This window comes from Triticum aestivum, chromosome 6B (genome assembly GCF_018294505.1).
Source record: "Triticum aestivum cultivar Chinese Spring chromosome 6B, IWGSC CS RefSeq v2.1, whole genome shotgun sequence".
Classification (NCBI taxonomy): Eukaryota; Viridiplantae; Streptophyta; class Magnoliopsida; order Poales; family Poaceae; genus Triticum; species Triticum aestivum.
In genome coordinates, this window is record NC_057810.1 from 633,981,199 (window position 1) to 633,996,323 (window position 15,125).

The 15,125-nt window shown below is 43.5% G+C and overlaps 2 non-coding genes across 2 annotated transcripts; one reads left to right on the forward strand and one right to left on the reverse strand.

Annotated features, from left to right (window-relative positions):
- Positions 1 to 13,766: 13,766 nt before the first annotated feature.
- TRNAD-GUC (transfer RNA aspartic acid (anticodon GUC)) lies at positions 13,767 to 13,840 on the forward strand. The gene has a single exon. It is a non-coding gene; the product is annotated as a tRNA-Asp (tRNA).
- Positions 13,841 to 14,472: 632 nt separating this feature from the next.
- TRNAN-GUU (transfer RNA asparagine (anticodon GUU)) lies at positions 14,473 to 14,544 on the reverse strand. Its single transcript has one exon. It is a non-coding gene; the product is annotated as a tRNA-Asn (tRNA).
- Between the last annotated feature and the right edge of the window lie 581 nt (positions 14,545 to 15,125).

Sequence of the window (15,125 nt, forward strand, 5' to 3'; positions counted from 1 at the left end):
TGGGGCATGGGAGATCTGTGGGGAGGGAGAGAGGGAAGGAGTGGGGGGATGGGATCGAGGGGTCGGGGCGTGGCGCCCTTATCCCCTCCCGGCGCTGTCGGCGAGAGGGTGCGGCGGCGACCAAGCCCCTGTAGCGACCTGGTCGCGTGAATAGGAGAGAGAGGAGGGTTCGGTGAGGGTGGGCCGGCCTGATGGTTTAGTGGGCCAAAGCCCGGGGTAGGCTGGTTCTTTTTATTTTTTTTGTTTTGTTTCGTTTTGGTTTTCTTTCTTTTTATTACACTCTGTTTATATTATTTTAGTAGGCAAAAACAGCTTTACTAAAACATATGACTGTCTCTATAAATCGATTTACAAAATAAACCACAACCACAAAAGGTATCACACATAATAAAAATAGTTTAACATTTTAAATTAGGAAAGGCATTTAACAATTATTTTTAGTCACTGTTATATTCACAAAAGAGCATTCAAATACTTTACAAAAGTGTTGGATCACCACCATAATTAGTTATGTAATATTTCCCACACTTTGAACATTTTATTTTGCATGGTCGGGAAATTTAAATTTTAAGCTTTAATTTGAATTTGAGTTTGAACTAAGAGTTGGATCAAACAAGGATTAGCAACAGTAATGTGATGACATGGCACCATTAACGGGGGATTACTGTAGCTTAATGATCCGGGCATCACATCCTGCTACCAAAACAGAGAAATAAGGAAATAAGATGGATTCGTCTAATAAAATACCCAATGCCTATAGTTGAAGAATTGTTGGATGAGTTATCTTGTGCTGTTTGGTTTACTAAGCTGGATCTGAGAGTTGGTTACCATCAGATAAGATTACATGAAGCAGACGAATACAAGACGGCATTCAAGACCCACGTCACTATGAATTTTAGGCTATTTGGGCTCACAAATGCACCACCCACCCTCCAGAGTGCTATGAACACAATTCTGGCTGAGCTGACTAGGGTTTATGTACTTGTTTTTGTTGATGACATCTTAATCTACATCAAATCCTTGCAAGATCATGTCACCCATTTGCAACAAGTATTTGACCTTCTGAAGCAGAATCAACTATATGTGAAGTTGAATAAATGTTCAGTTGCTCAACCACAGATAGAATACCTGGGTCATGTCATTAGTGGGCAAGGGGTGGCTATAGACTAAAAGAAGATCCTCAAAGTGAAAGAGTGGCCTACTTCCATGTCAAGCACATTAGAGTTTGGGCTTAGCAGGACATGCGTTTCATTCACAGGAGCTTAGCTCATTTGACTGCTCAAAGACTTAAAACACCAATGCAGCACAAAGCTTTCCTTTCCTCAAGCTCATGGGAATACAATATACCATCCAATAAAAGGCTCAGAGAATAGGGCAGCTGATGCACCACTATCTAGATTACATGAGCCAGATGAACTCAATGCCATTACTTCCTGTCAACCACAATGGCTCACTAATATTGTTGCAGGGTACAGCAAAGACACATTCACCCAGAATTGACTATCTGAATTGGCAGTCCCGAGCACTCACAAGAATAGCAAATATTCATTGCATAATGGGGTCATTCGATATAGAGGAAGAGTATGGGTTGGTGCAAACTTCTAAATGAAAAAAACATCTTGCAAGCACTTCATGCCAGTGGTATTGGTGCCCACTCTGGCATTACTGCTACTTATCACCGCATCAAGGCACTATTTGCTTGGACAGGAATCTTTCAATCAGTGGAATCTTTTGTCAACAAGTGTCAAATCTGTCAGCAAGCCAAGGTAGAACATTAAAAACTCCCTGGCCTCTTCGATCCTCTACCCATTCCTGATGAAGCATGGTCCATTATCAGCATTGACTTCATCACTGGATTACCAAAGTCCCATTACTATGATTCAATTCAGGTGGTGCACGAGACAAGCCAAACAAACAGAAACCGAATTAATACCGAAGAACACAAGCTGTGGGCCGTAAAGTGGAAACGGTTGCAGGCCAAAGCTATCCCCCTTTGCCACTAAGACTTGAATCTTGAACCATCGGAATACCCGGTACTCTCTCTACCAAATAGGCAAGATAGTCTTATCTTGAACTCTGTCCCTTCTCTAATGATTGACAGGTTTAGTGCGTGGTAGTAAGGGTATTTTGTGGTCTATTGTCCTCCTAGGAGGTCACTCGGTAGGCTCAGCAAACAATTCACTGAAGCCATTCAAGACCGGTTGCAGGGCAGACAGACCATTGACTTGACATGACCGTAATACATACAGAATAGGAAGGATAAGCTATAAGATAGAGATCCGGATTGTTGTGCTCCGGAATAAAGAAGAATACCATCTTGTCTAATCAAATACGAATACCATCTTATTGATTTAGTCATCTTGCATCAACACATAAGATGTGATACAAGTAGTGGGAAATAAACTCTTCTTTGATCACTTGAAACATAGTAGAAAGCATCCAAAACAGAATGAAATGCTGTTCAAAAGAAGAAGCTACCTGGCCCAACCACTACACCATTTTGCCTAATGTGTGACTACCCATATTAGTTACAACATCTTCCGTTTCCAAGTTTTCAGTGCCTTTTCCTTATAGTATACAAAATCGGATTCTGGATTGCTCTTCATTTCGTTCAATTTATCCCCTTGCTTTTCAACGTATATATATTAACCCGCCTTGTTTACCTATCTCTTCTACAATTCACATGACTCACTGAAACCAACTTTCTCCTTCCTACATTTTATCTCTACAGCAGTTATCCTGTATAATGATTTCTTTTTGGTCGCTACTCTCCTAACCGACGAGTCGGAGAGGATACGAATGTCCATTCACCCTACCATCCATCTTCCTTCTAGCTTCCTTGATCAACGACGAGTAAAGATTCCGGAAAATATCCAAGGGAGTACAATTCACTTTATATTCACGTCTTGAATAATGAGGGGGGTAAAGAATAAAGTCCGATTTCTCTCTCCTTTGCGGATATGCCCTTATTCAGCACTTGAAAGAAAGAGAGATAGAAAGAGAGAATGATCAAACTCAACTAGACGGCAGTTCCTCTTGTTCAAACCTCTCTTGCCGAGTCTTCTCCTCATAATGAGTTTCGCTCTCGCTTCGCGTGTCCTAAACATAAAAAAAGAAAGAATTGATTGTGAAAGACAAGTGTTTCATTCCCCTCCCTAATCGTTGAAATTCGAATTGTCCGCTAGCTCCTCCCTTGTTTGGATTATAGCCCTTCCTTGGGGATTTACTATCCAAAGTAAATCTTTCCAATTTCAAATGCTACTATTTCTTCGTGGGCAGAAAGTCCAATATCTTCTTTTTCCGGTACTCCTTACTCTTTTCTCCCGTCGTCCTACTTTCACTTCTATGGACCTTCTATCCATAACGAGTTCCAGGATTGGTGAATCAATGTGGGAATAGATAAAATGATTGTTGAGTACACAGTATAACTGTGTAGCTCATCCAGAAGATCATCAATGACCGGTATCGGGTATTTCTTTTTTACGGTTTGCGCATTGAGTTGCCTATAATCCATAGGCGCCACGAACCTTCTTTCTTCTTGTAAAGAAGAGCCGGTGAGGCATGAACTAGGTTGTAGAGTACCATTCTAGAGTAACTCCTTGATTATGGCTTCAATTTCATCCGGTGGTGTGAATACCTATAAGGCCTTTGATTCACTGGTTGACTATCGTGAGGTGAATCCGATGGTCACATGGTCTTTTAGGAGGGAGGGTAGTGGGTTCTAAGAACACATAAGAGAAAGAGGACCAAACCTGCTTGAGTCCTCTTATACATCTTGAGTACTTCCCACTCCAATGGATCTAGTTTTTAGAATAGCTTTGATCCGGCCATGTAGAGCACTCATAGAGGTCCGGCTTCACGTCAGTAATCTACCACACCCATGCTAGAATTCAGTAGAGTCCCCACTCGCCAACCGCGATGTCTTGGTTGAGAGGCCCCACCTACCCATCTTCCCACAGTTTGACTGAGGTAGTACCATCCCCAATTCGCCACTTCTTGTGTTGATGTACTAAGAAATTGGTTGAGGCAATCGACTTCAATCAGAGGAAGCACTTGTGCACATCAACTTAGGATATCCCATCCGTTCTACACCAGATTACGCACTCACCTCTGGTACAATATAGGAAAGGAAGACACCCTTTCAGTGAATGCCAAAGCAGCTTTGCCTAGAAGGCTTCGAAATACACTACTAGGTCCCTCATTCTCAGTCGGCCTTCACAAAGCGGTTTGCACACCTTGGACCAGTTGGACAGATGTTCTGGCCTTTCTCCTATTAATTGCATCTGCCACCTTATTTTCCATTTTACCCCTAATATTCCGCCTTTGAAAGTCAAAACTCACACTTGCTCATCTTAGCATGTAGCTGATTCCGCAGAAAAAGTGTTAGCTGCAAGTGCTGTTGATGCTCCTTCAGTGTTTTACTGTCAAGAAGTATATCATAAAACCAACACAAATCTTCTGGGCTTGAACACATCATTCATGAGTGCTTGAAACATTGCAGGAGCATTTGTAATCCCGCATCACATTGAATTCATAGTTACAGGGTTCTGAATGAAGTTTTGGGCTTGTCTTCCTCTCTCATCCTGATCTGATGATAGCCAGATCTTAAGTCAATCTTGCTGTAATATTGAGCACCACTCATCCAATAGGGCATCTATGTGCCGGAATTGGGTATTTGTTCTTTACTGTACAGGCATTCAGCTGCCTGGTTTCAATGCACATCCTCCATGTCCCATCCTTCTTCTTCACTAATAGCACATGTGAAGCAAAGGGGCTAGTAGAGGGTTGTATCAGTGAATTCTTCAGCAATTCCTCAATTCTCAATCTCAGCCTTTTGCAGATGTGAGTATCCGTATGGCTTCAGGTGTTTGGGCTCAGTACCTTCGGGGGTCTATAGTGATCATGGATTCTTTTTTTTGTAAGGACTTAGGTTCTTGAAACACCTACTCTTAAGAGTTTAGTAGGGTTGAAATTGGATCAGAGATTAGAGATGTTAGGTTTACTGAGTTGACCATGCACCATTGAGCCATCATGCAAAACTAAGCTTGTTCTGATTTAGTAGCAATCAGCTCTTCTCCTTCCACCTGGTACAGCTTTCCTCCTCCCCTCTTGATTCCTTCCAGCACCACTTAAACACCGCGGAAAGGGTTTTGACCAGCTAGTCAGATTGCCCCTTTATGAGTGTGTTACGCCAGAAAGTTCCTCAATCCTGTGCCTGTTCCCGAGCGAGTTAGTCCCACTTCAATGACGAACGACATGATGTGTGCCTCCATAGAGCTTCCCATTTGACATTTCTCCATCGCGAGAGATTCTCTCCAGCCACAGGTTCCCCAGTGGTACGTCCGGGGTCGGTTCAATCAGTGCACTATCAGTCCAGTACCATTAGCTCTCCAAGGGTCGCAATCCATTCTTTCCGGGCAAGCCAGTTCAGTTCCTTTCTGGTAGCAAGAGATCCTATATCAGATTAAGTAAAGGGATTACCTAGCTAGCACATATCAAAGAGTTGGAGACTTCCTGCCACTATAGAAAAAGCCGTTGATGGATCAATTTCTGTAGGTGGGTCTCAACTCGGATCGAGACATTCGGATTTCCCGATGAAGAGTACTGCCTTGGAGGGCTAGGGGTTGTAGGGGAAGAACCAACCTTTTGTAGGTAGCAAAACATCTCACTCAGTAACTAAATTAGAGTTCGATCTTTTACGTTTGTGTTGTCTTTTTGCATTTTTGTTTCGATCCGACATCAGATCTGAGTTATTGTTCACTGACAATATCTTAGACCATTGCGATCTCTTTCTTTCACTTGGTTTTTCTTCCTTCCCTTCGGTACTCCTTAACTCGGAGATACTCCTTCGGTACTACTTGGCTACTACTTGAACAGATGGGTTTAGTCCCTTCCTTCGGGCAACGTTTTCTCTGGGTACCACCGGCTTACCACCAGGTTGAAAGAAATCCCTTACTATTAGGACATAGTGTTCGGTACGACTTAAGGCTACTGGATTGACTTTCTTTAATGTTGCATCTGCTTTCAACTATTTCATAGCCTCCCGTCCCGAGCAAACATCGAGAGCAGGGTGTTGAGCCAAAAAGTAAAATCCATAGAGTTGGGGACTAGAGAGACTCTTTTTTTATAGCCAATCATGAAGAGAAGAGAGTCTCAGAGTAGATTCGGTAATGTTGAGTCGATCTAGTATGGAAAATTGCTCGTTGTGCGCTCGCCTTTTGTCTGCTTCTGCTTCATCTGCAGATCGGATTCCTTCCCCAGAGTTCTTACTTATAGGCTTTATAGCCAAGCAATAGAATAGCTGCTTCTTCTAAAGAGGATTAGAGTGCGACGACCAATGCTACGGAGCGGCCTCTACCGCTTTCCCTACTGTTCTAGTTGAACTAGGGCTTTGGCTGAGCGACCACCTTCTTCCAGTATTCTTAGCTTACTGTCTACTTCCTGCCTGATCGATGCTAACTGACTGTTCTTGCTTGTCTTGGGCTTGCTCTAGTTTTGGTGCTGCTAACTAAGGGACGAATTTTGTGACTTGATGAAGAGGAAGCCGAGTATCTTTGGTCTTGAAGAGTTAGGCCAATCCAACCGCTTGCTCCTGCCCAACTCAGTCTCAGTCATACCATAATGCGCCTGGACTCAACACTTTTCTTGCTCCAAGACCACCCTCTAGCCCTCATGTAAAATAGATGATAGAATTGTAAACAATCATAGAATGACTTAAGCTGAGGAACATAGAGGTCTCTCCCACAATTTTTGTCATATACCTCTGGAATAGTGTTGAAATCACACGCCACTAAGCTATTTTTTAAACCAAGTGGTTTATCTTAGTGTGCTAGCTGCTGCTTCATTTTGTATAGCGATAACACTTTCTCTTTCTTAGCGCTCCACCCCGCGGAGAACTCTGGTTGCGCTTTGGTTGGCTTTCTCTTTTTTTTTTGATTTTCTCTAACTTGACTCAGCTTGACCTACTTGACTTAGTGGTTAGAGTATCGCTTTCATACGGTGAGAGTCATTGGTTCAAATCCAATAGTAGGTAAAGCCGGCCGAAACCCCCGCTTTTGGCAGCATGACAACAAGCACAGACTGGCATCAAGGAGTAGAATGACCAAATCATCGGTTGCTTCCACTTGTTTGTTGCCTTGTTCGACCGACAGACAAGGTACCCCCCTCTTTTTCTCTTGCGAACCTATGTTGAGCTTGGGACAACCCGCGACTGGCATAGGATATTTCAAAAGCGCCAGGATCCATCCTTCTTACTAACCAAGAGCTCTGGAGAAGCGAAGGGGCTCATGCTGCGACGAATAATGCCATTGTTCATCATCTCACAGATTTGCTTCTCAATCTCTGTTTTCTGGTGGGGTGCATATCTATATGGCCGGACATTGACTGTCACTGCACCTGGCACCAACGGAATTTGGTGGTCACAGGCACGACGAGGGGGTAATTCCTTTGGCTCCCGGAACAAAGCATCAAACTCCTGTAGCAGTTCTTGAACAACTGGAGGTGTCCAGTCTGCAGGATCAGCATCCAGAGTAATTGCTTGCAGATCATGCTCCTGGTGAATCTGACGCACTTGCACACACTGGCTAACAGCACCCCGTTTCAGCAATCCTTGCAGCTTATGGACAGAGGTTGGACGGCAGGAAGGATTATCTTGAATGCCATTGAGAGTGATGCGACACCCTTTGTGTGTGAATTTCATACGACGATGACGCCAATGTACCCACATCGGGCTATGGTCATCGAACCGCTCTTGCCCTCCCCTTTCACTTCCATAGTGGTCTTATTTGGCCAGCCCACTCATTTCACTCTCAAGCTCTCTGAGAAGAGAGAATCCGATTCAAGATGTTTCAAATTCAGCCTTTCCTTCATGTTCGTGCTTTAAGCCAGTTCGTACTTTTCAGTATCTAAGAGAATGACTGAACTCATGTTGAAAGCTACTAAACAACGGCTGACAGAGACTCATAAGAGGGAGAGCGGTAGCAAAAATGAGATCTTTCATCTAGACAGAAGAGAGATCCTTTCCTTCATTTCTATAGGAAATGACTGATGTTGCTAAGTCACCTTCCGCTGCTCTTGCGTCATCCCTTTTCCAATTCTTTTTGTATGGCTCGGTTGCATCCGATTGATCGATCCCTAGTCACTGATTACATGCATGAGTTCTTTGATTCACTACTGACTTCTTCTGTGGAGCCGAGTTCGCCGACTGAGACCACTTGAAAAGCATTTTCGACCAACCGATCTCACGATGATGAGTTACCCACATACTTAACAAAAAATGCAAATAGAAGAGCAAGTAAATCAAGCTCAATTACAACTCACCCTGATCAAATAGCACTCAGGTATAGGATTTCCAGCGGAAAGGTAGCCTTGCTCGCTTCTTTACCCTTGTACGCACAAATCTAGCTCATAGCAGCACTTTCGAGTTCGGTTACTTAAGTATAGAGATTGGAACAACTTAGCGCGGGAAGTCCCATATCTTGTCTTAGCCTCGCCTCACCTATTTCCTCATAACGAGATCAGAATGAAATAGAATGGAATCTCAAGTCTTAGCTAGATCAGGGCTACCACATTCCCTCAGATGAAAAAGAAAAGAATACTAGACCTGTTGGACTCGCAAAGTAGGATCAGGCTTTTTCTACTAGAAACAGAGGAGAGCGAAAACAAAGTCAAAGGGGGAAGAGCTGTTTATGAGCATTTTAAGGCCGGTTGACAACATCCAATGTCTCCCACGAGGGTGCCTAAAACTCCAGTTTTTCTAGGAAGGGGTAGGTATATATATATTTAACACATTTTAGTTTGTAGGAAGATTCCCCGCTCTGAATTTTTTTCTATTTGGAGCTTCTTCCAAAGAGGTTGGGATTCTAGTTTCGATTGGATGTGTCCCGGTAAGGTCGTTATCGACTGATATACTGCCTGAGACAGGGCATGCTCTCCCGTCTGTGTATCGAGAGAAAGAAACAACTTCCTGATTCCAGTTTCTTTCATTTATACCTACGATATCCACGCTAAAGATGCAAACTTTTGTAGTTCATATCAGCCTAAATGAGGAAGTAGAGCCAGTTTCGTCCATAAACTGGGCCGAAGATCTAACAGAGGTTGACTTGCTGGCTTGTGAGTTGCCAGCTTCGTAGTTGATTGCTAACCAGAGGATAGTGACAGCCAATATTCCTATTCCTACTTGTGTGCTTGTTTGCTATTCTTCCTGTTCTTGTTACGAGACGACCTCAGCTCAAGCTGACCCCACACCGAAAGTCGTCAAGCAGACTTGGGCTCCATCAATTAGTGAGGAGGAAACCAAAACCTGTTGGAGTTCCCCGCCATCACCTCGCCTAGATCCGGGGGTTCATACCCTCCTGTAGCAGAGATTCATGTCGCAAAGGCTACTTGCCTGCCGAGGGGGGAGAACTACCTAGTATCAAATTCACAAAGCGACACATTTAGTAGTTGACATCTTTCTTTCTCGTTTTCATCAGAAAGGAGAGTTTTCACGTTAAGTAAGAAGAGCTACGAGTTGGAGGGCTATTTCACCAACCGTCACTTCTCCTTTGTATCTGCCGATGACGCAAGTAGCCCAACGACAGGCTTGTGTGGAGTTGAATGACAACACGCAGAGGTCTTTTGGCGAAACTGGGGGCTCTTTGTCTAAAGCAAGGGCAAAGTCAACAGGCCAATCCCAGTTTCATAATTGGAAGAAGCAGTAGGAGGTTCACCATCAGAAAGGCATGGGACGACAAACTCTCTTAAAGCTTTCTTCGAATAAGTCTTTCACTTGACTTTGCTCAACGGCTTTAGTTCAGTAAATGCTTTTGTATGAAGCTTGAGTCAAGTCTAGTCTCATGCAGTCAATATCGTCAAGCAATCATTGCTCGTCTCTCCGAAACCTATTGATAAGGAACGCGTTCAAGTGTATGGAATAATCAAACCTTTCACGTATTTGTTAACATAGCGTTGGACGATTGATTCCTCTCTTTATCCATGGCCTGCTTCCTATAACTGGCCTTACTAAAACTTACGAAATGCTAATTTAACCTAAATTTCCGGTTAACTGCTGACTTTCTTTGCTAGCTCACCCGAAACTCTGTCTTCAGGAGGAAAGCTTGCTTGAGTACCTTACTTGAAAACAAACCGCTTGAGCTATAACCGAAACAAAAAGGTTTGATGAGCCGCTGCTTGCTCTCTAACTGCTCTTACCGCTTCTTATTCTTGACCTCTGCTCACTGCTGCCAATGCTGTGACTGCCGCCCCTATCTCTAAAGCTGCGGATTACAGCTCCTGATTCAAGCAGCTTTTTTCTGAAGTATGAGTCTTGTTTGTGACATTCAATTCTAGAATGAACATTCAAAGGAAAAGTAGTATGGGACGCTTCTTGCTATTACTGATTGCGGCTGCCGACCGAAGAACTGAAGATCTTCACTCTATGTTTGAGTGCTCTTGCGAAAGAAAATAATTTCGAATGCAAAAATGACTTCAAAAATAGGATAGGATCGCGGATTCCATATATTTTTATAGAAAGAAAGATACTGTACTCCGCATCTTTACACCGAATCCTTAAAGGCCACTTAATGCCTTCTTGCCTGCCTTCAGTTCATGCCTTCAGGCCGGCCTGCTCTTGCCTATGAATGAGATGCCTACTTCCCATTAAGTCAAAATACCTCATAGACATACATATTTTTAAGAATACTTAGTTAGTTAAAGAGAAAGATGGCTTTTGACAATTTTTTAGTCCCCTCGTTCCCGAGCAAGAAAACGGATGCGCTAACGCGCAACGGCTTTCGTGCTACTTGCTCAATCCGTTGCTTGTTCGGAAGAATCCGCAAATGAATATTCTTTATTTCCTCTCGGACAGGCCCTCTTTTTTCATTCGAATGTACATCTTTTTCGGTAATGATCATCTACAACTGAAAGACTGACGTCTTCCTCTACTCGATCCTTAGTTATAAAATCTCCCTCCACCTCAATTTTTATGATCCTCATAGCCTTTTTATTCGCGTCCTCCCCCTGGATCTATTCTTGCCGCGTCCACGTCCTCTGCCTCCAGCAACTAGAGCTGCATCATCTTGTTCATTATTGAGAATAGGCCTCTTCTCACACCGTACTAGTTCTTTTTGCAGTTGAATCTTCCCGTTCTGGCTTATTGAGTGTATAGATTCTTTTTGAAATGCAATCTATTCCCACGTGACTCTTCTCATAACATATCCTGTTCTCCTCACTTTGATTCTGGATTCACCAGTTAATTTAAGACGGCGTTCTATGCTTTCTAGCCCCATTTGACAAAAGTGAGCTTCCCCTATCTCTTTTGTAGGAATTAGATAGCAATGCTCATTCGTGAATAGCATTTCATGCTTCCGCTACTTCGTCGGAGAGATCCATGGAAACTCAAAAAAGAAAAGCGGACGACATTGTTCATACGATAGCCGGAAAAGTAAGTTCTCCCGCCGGCTATTCAAAAAAGAAAGACTTACTTATTCATAAACTGCCTTTTATCGAGCATAATAGCTCTTATACGCTTGTACAGAGGAGTATAAAACAATATATATATATATATATGTTTAGTGTCCTACAAAAACATTAACATCCAAAGCACCGTAAGCTTGCTTTCTCTCCCGCTGACAGACAAAGAAAAGGTTTTTTTAGACTTTTCTATGGTAGGCCTACGCTAGTGGAATATCTTTTCTGTTTGTATTCTAGCTTAGCTCTCTCCATTCTTTGCTTAAGCTATCGTGTCGTGTAGATGGATGGCATATCCCTATTCCCACATCCCCGGATATGATTAATGCATGGAAGCTAAGGAATTGGGTCATTCTTCAGCCCAAGATGCAAGCATTTGGACTCCATCCGAATATGGCAGTTGAACTCTTATAATAGGCTTGGCTCTGGAAAATGGGCTTATCTTGGGCAAAAAAACGCAAATAAAGAAGAGCTTCTTGTTTCCAAGCGGAACTCGAATGGGCTGCTAGCAGATTTGTTGGGGATGGAAAGTTAACACCGTGGGTAGGCTTGCCTTTCACTCGCTCTGGCACATTTTGGCGGAACGTCAACGTTATATATAGTGGAATTCTAGAGGTAAGTTAATGTTTTCCAAATCCAAATGCAAAAGGATTTGCAAAAATATGCAGATTAGAAGCTAGTATCTCCAGTTTTATGAGAGAAAGAAGAGGAAGAATCGGCGAACATCCTAAAAAATGGTACTTTTGTCTCAATCCGATCAAAAACAAACATATTCTATTGTGTGTTGACCACCGAGAAACGAATGGATTAAGATGAAGACGGACGGTTCAATTAGCGAGCATGGGAAGGCTTGTGGAGGTTTAGCAAGAAAAAGGGGATATATGCGTTCTCTCAAGCAGTTAAGAACAAGACCATACTTGAAGTCGAGCACTTTTGCATCTGAACATGTATTCAAATAGTAGTTGAAAAGGAGTGTCAGAGGATTTGGATTGATTCGGATTCCCTAACGTAAGACATCGTCTACTCTCAAGATCCCAAAGTCCGCAGCTAAGGAAAGCCCCTTCTTCATAAGATCAAGCAAGTACGAGCGTCTTTTGAAGATTGGAAAATCTCCCATACTTGGAGAGAAGCAAACCAACCGGCCGATTTGCAATTGACTATGCTTAGTAGTTGACATCTTTGGTCTTCACATATTCCCTTCCATTTTGTAAAGTTAGTAGAAGAGGATAGATCCGGTAAATTGACAAATGTCAATCTTCATTTTTGTAGATTAATACACTGGTAGGGGTCGATCAGGCAAATCCCAAAGCTGACCCCCGAACAGCTGCCGGACTGCTCTACTGATCTTCTCTCTCTTCAGAAAAACGGAACCTTCTCAAAGACTCCCTTTGGACTGAGAACACAATTCAGAACCCTCCTTCTCAATAGAAGGCAAACCTTGTACATTGATCGAATCTTCTTTCGCATCCAGAAGAGAGGCTGTGGGCTATCCGAGAGAGTGGTTCAGGTGACTACCGGAGTCATTGATTAAGTAGGTCAGATGGGCTTAGTAGGGCTCGAACCTACAATGTCACAGTTATGAGCGGTACATTTCAACCAATTAAACTATAAGCCCAATCGGATCTCTACATGCCGGGAAGAGCGGATAGAAAGAGGAGACCTTTGCTCTATCTCCTGCTTCCTCTTCCCGGGGCCCCGGAGGAGTTCTTTGGCAAGCCCTATTAAAGAAGCTAAGTGACTTTCGTCACTCAAGTAGTGAGTTTGAGAGTGACCGTTAGGGCGACCACTTGTACTTCTAGGCCTTGGCAACCTATATGTTACGCAACACAGCTTCACTCGATTCAGTAAATCAATAGTTCAAACTAGCCAACTAATAGCTTAGATAGTGGCCCTTCCACTTTGGTATAGTTGACCGTACCTATTGACTTAAGGTTCATAGGAAGGGGGAACCCAGACGTAGTGGGATGTAGGCTTCAGTTGTTTTGGTACTTTTTCACTACGTCTTATTATTTGTTTTGTAACCGGCTTTTCATCGGCAGGTCAGTAGGCCTTTTAGAAGGCGAACAAACGAAAGTTCTCCGCGGGCGCTAGCGCTATCTTGTTCGCTTTTGTCAACTAAAGTCGCGTGTAGCGCCAACTAACTGATAGCTGATAGAGCGCGGAGCCCCTTCTCTAGGCGAGGAGAGCCATTTCTTTCTACTGTCGTGAAAAGAAAAAGAAAAGTACTAAAGACGAAGGGCATTCTATTGTACAACTACTTTGGTATAGTTACAAAGGTAACCGGTAGGTGACTGTTGAATCGACAATAGTTACGAAAGGGGGAAATAGCTCAGTTGGTTAGAGTGTTGGTCTGTCACGCCAGAAGTCGCGGGTTCGAACCCCGTTTTCCCCGCCCGATCTTCCTCTTCCTGCCCGACTCATTTTGAAAACACTGGAAGCTGCTGATCCCAGCATAGGATTCAAGACAATTGTTGCTTCTGCGGTCTCCCTCCACCCCCTTCGTTTGTTGTGGGTCTAACCGCAGGCACTTACTTAATGAATGAGTGAAGATCTTCCTTCACCCCTTGTGTCTTACCAAGGACTGAGTTCCCACTTGTGGCGAAAAAAATACTATACCATCCCACCCGGCCTAACCCGGGGGGTTAAGGTTCCTCTCGGAGACTGCCAGTCTACAAGAAGCTGGCAGAGCTTTAGCCATTGGACCACATCCATCCATCCTCCTACCTAAAGACGCCTTTTCTTGTTCGTTCTTCGAATTACGGTAGTGGAGACTAATTCCTTCCGGCTAATGAAGATACTACCCCAGTCTTCCCATTCATTCCTGGTGGATCCTTCTTATCCCTTTTCATTGAACAAACCAAGTTCACCTATACGAGAGTGAGGAATAGAAATCCTACAATCAACTTCCCACTTTTGATGTCCCGTTTGACGATTCTGCTGCGTCTTTAGAAAAAAAAGGAGAAGGATAGGGGTCGCTAGTCAAAAAAGCTATAACTATCAATTCAAATTCTGAATGAATCAAATCTCCCCAAGTAGGATTCGAACCTACGACCAGTCAGTTAACAACCGACCGCTCTACCACTGAGCTACTAAGGAAGAACGGACTTAAGGAAGCTGACTCTCGTTCTTTGGCCCAACCAACCGCAGACCAAAAATCCAAAAAGTGCGTCACTTTTTATCTTTCACATACACCGGGAGAAAGGGTGACGATAGCAATCCCCTTTGCCTCCCCGGCCGGGGCAGGACAAGGGGGGCGGCGGTCAACCATCAACTCTCGATATGCATATTGATCAATCAATCTCCGCGTCCTGCCTGTTCGGTAAGTAGACTCACTCTACCAAGGGGCAACTAAGGTTGGTTCTTGCCAATTCCCTTGCTGATCAGCCCTAGAATTGGCAAGTATGAGAGAGGACTCTCTCTGTCTCTCCGAGTTTCAACTACTAAGTGTAGTTAAGTAGCACTTCCGCTATTCTAAATGTGAATAGATTCCGATCAAGCAAGTAGGAGAAGGTGGTCCTTTCATCTCTCTGTCTGCTCCATGCTCTATAAAGGATCATGAGTAGGTTTAATGCTAGAAAAAATGAGATCTGCCTAATCATTTCGGTAGATGAAGTAGTGGGAGGTCACAAAGGAAGTAATGGGGCATGTTAAGTTGATAATTTCAAACATTGTAGCAT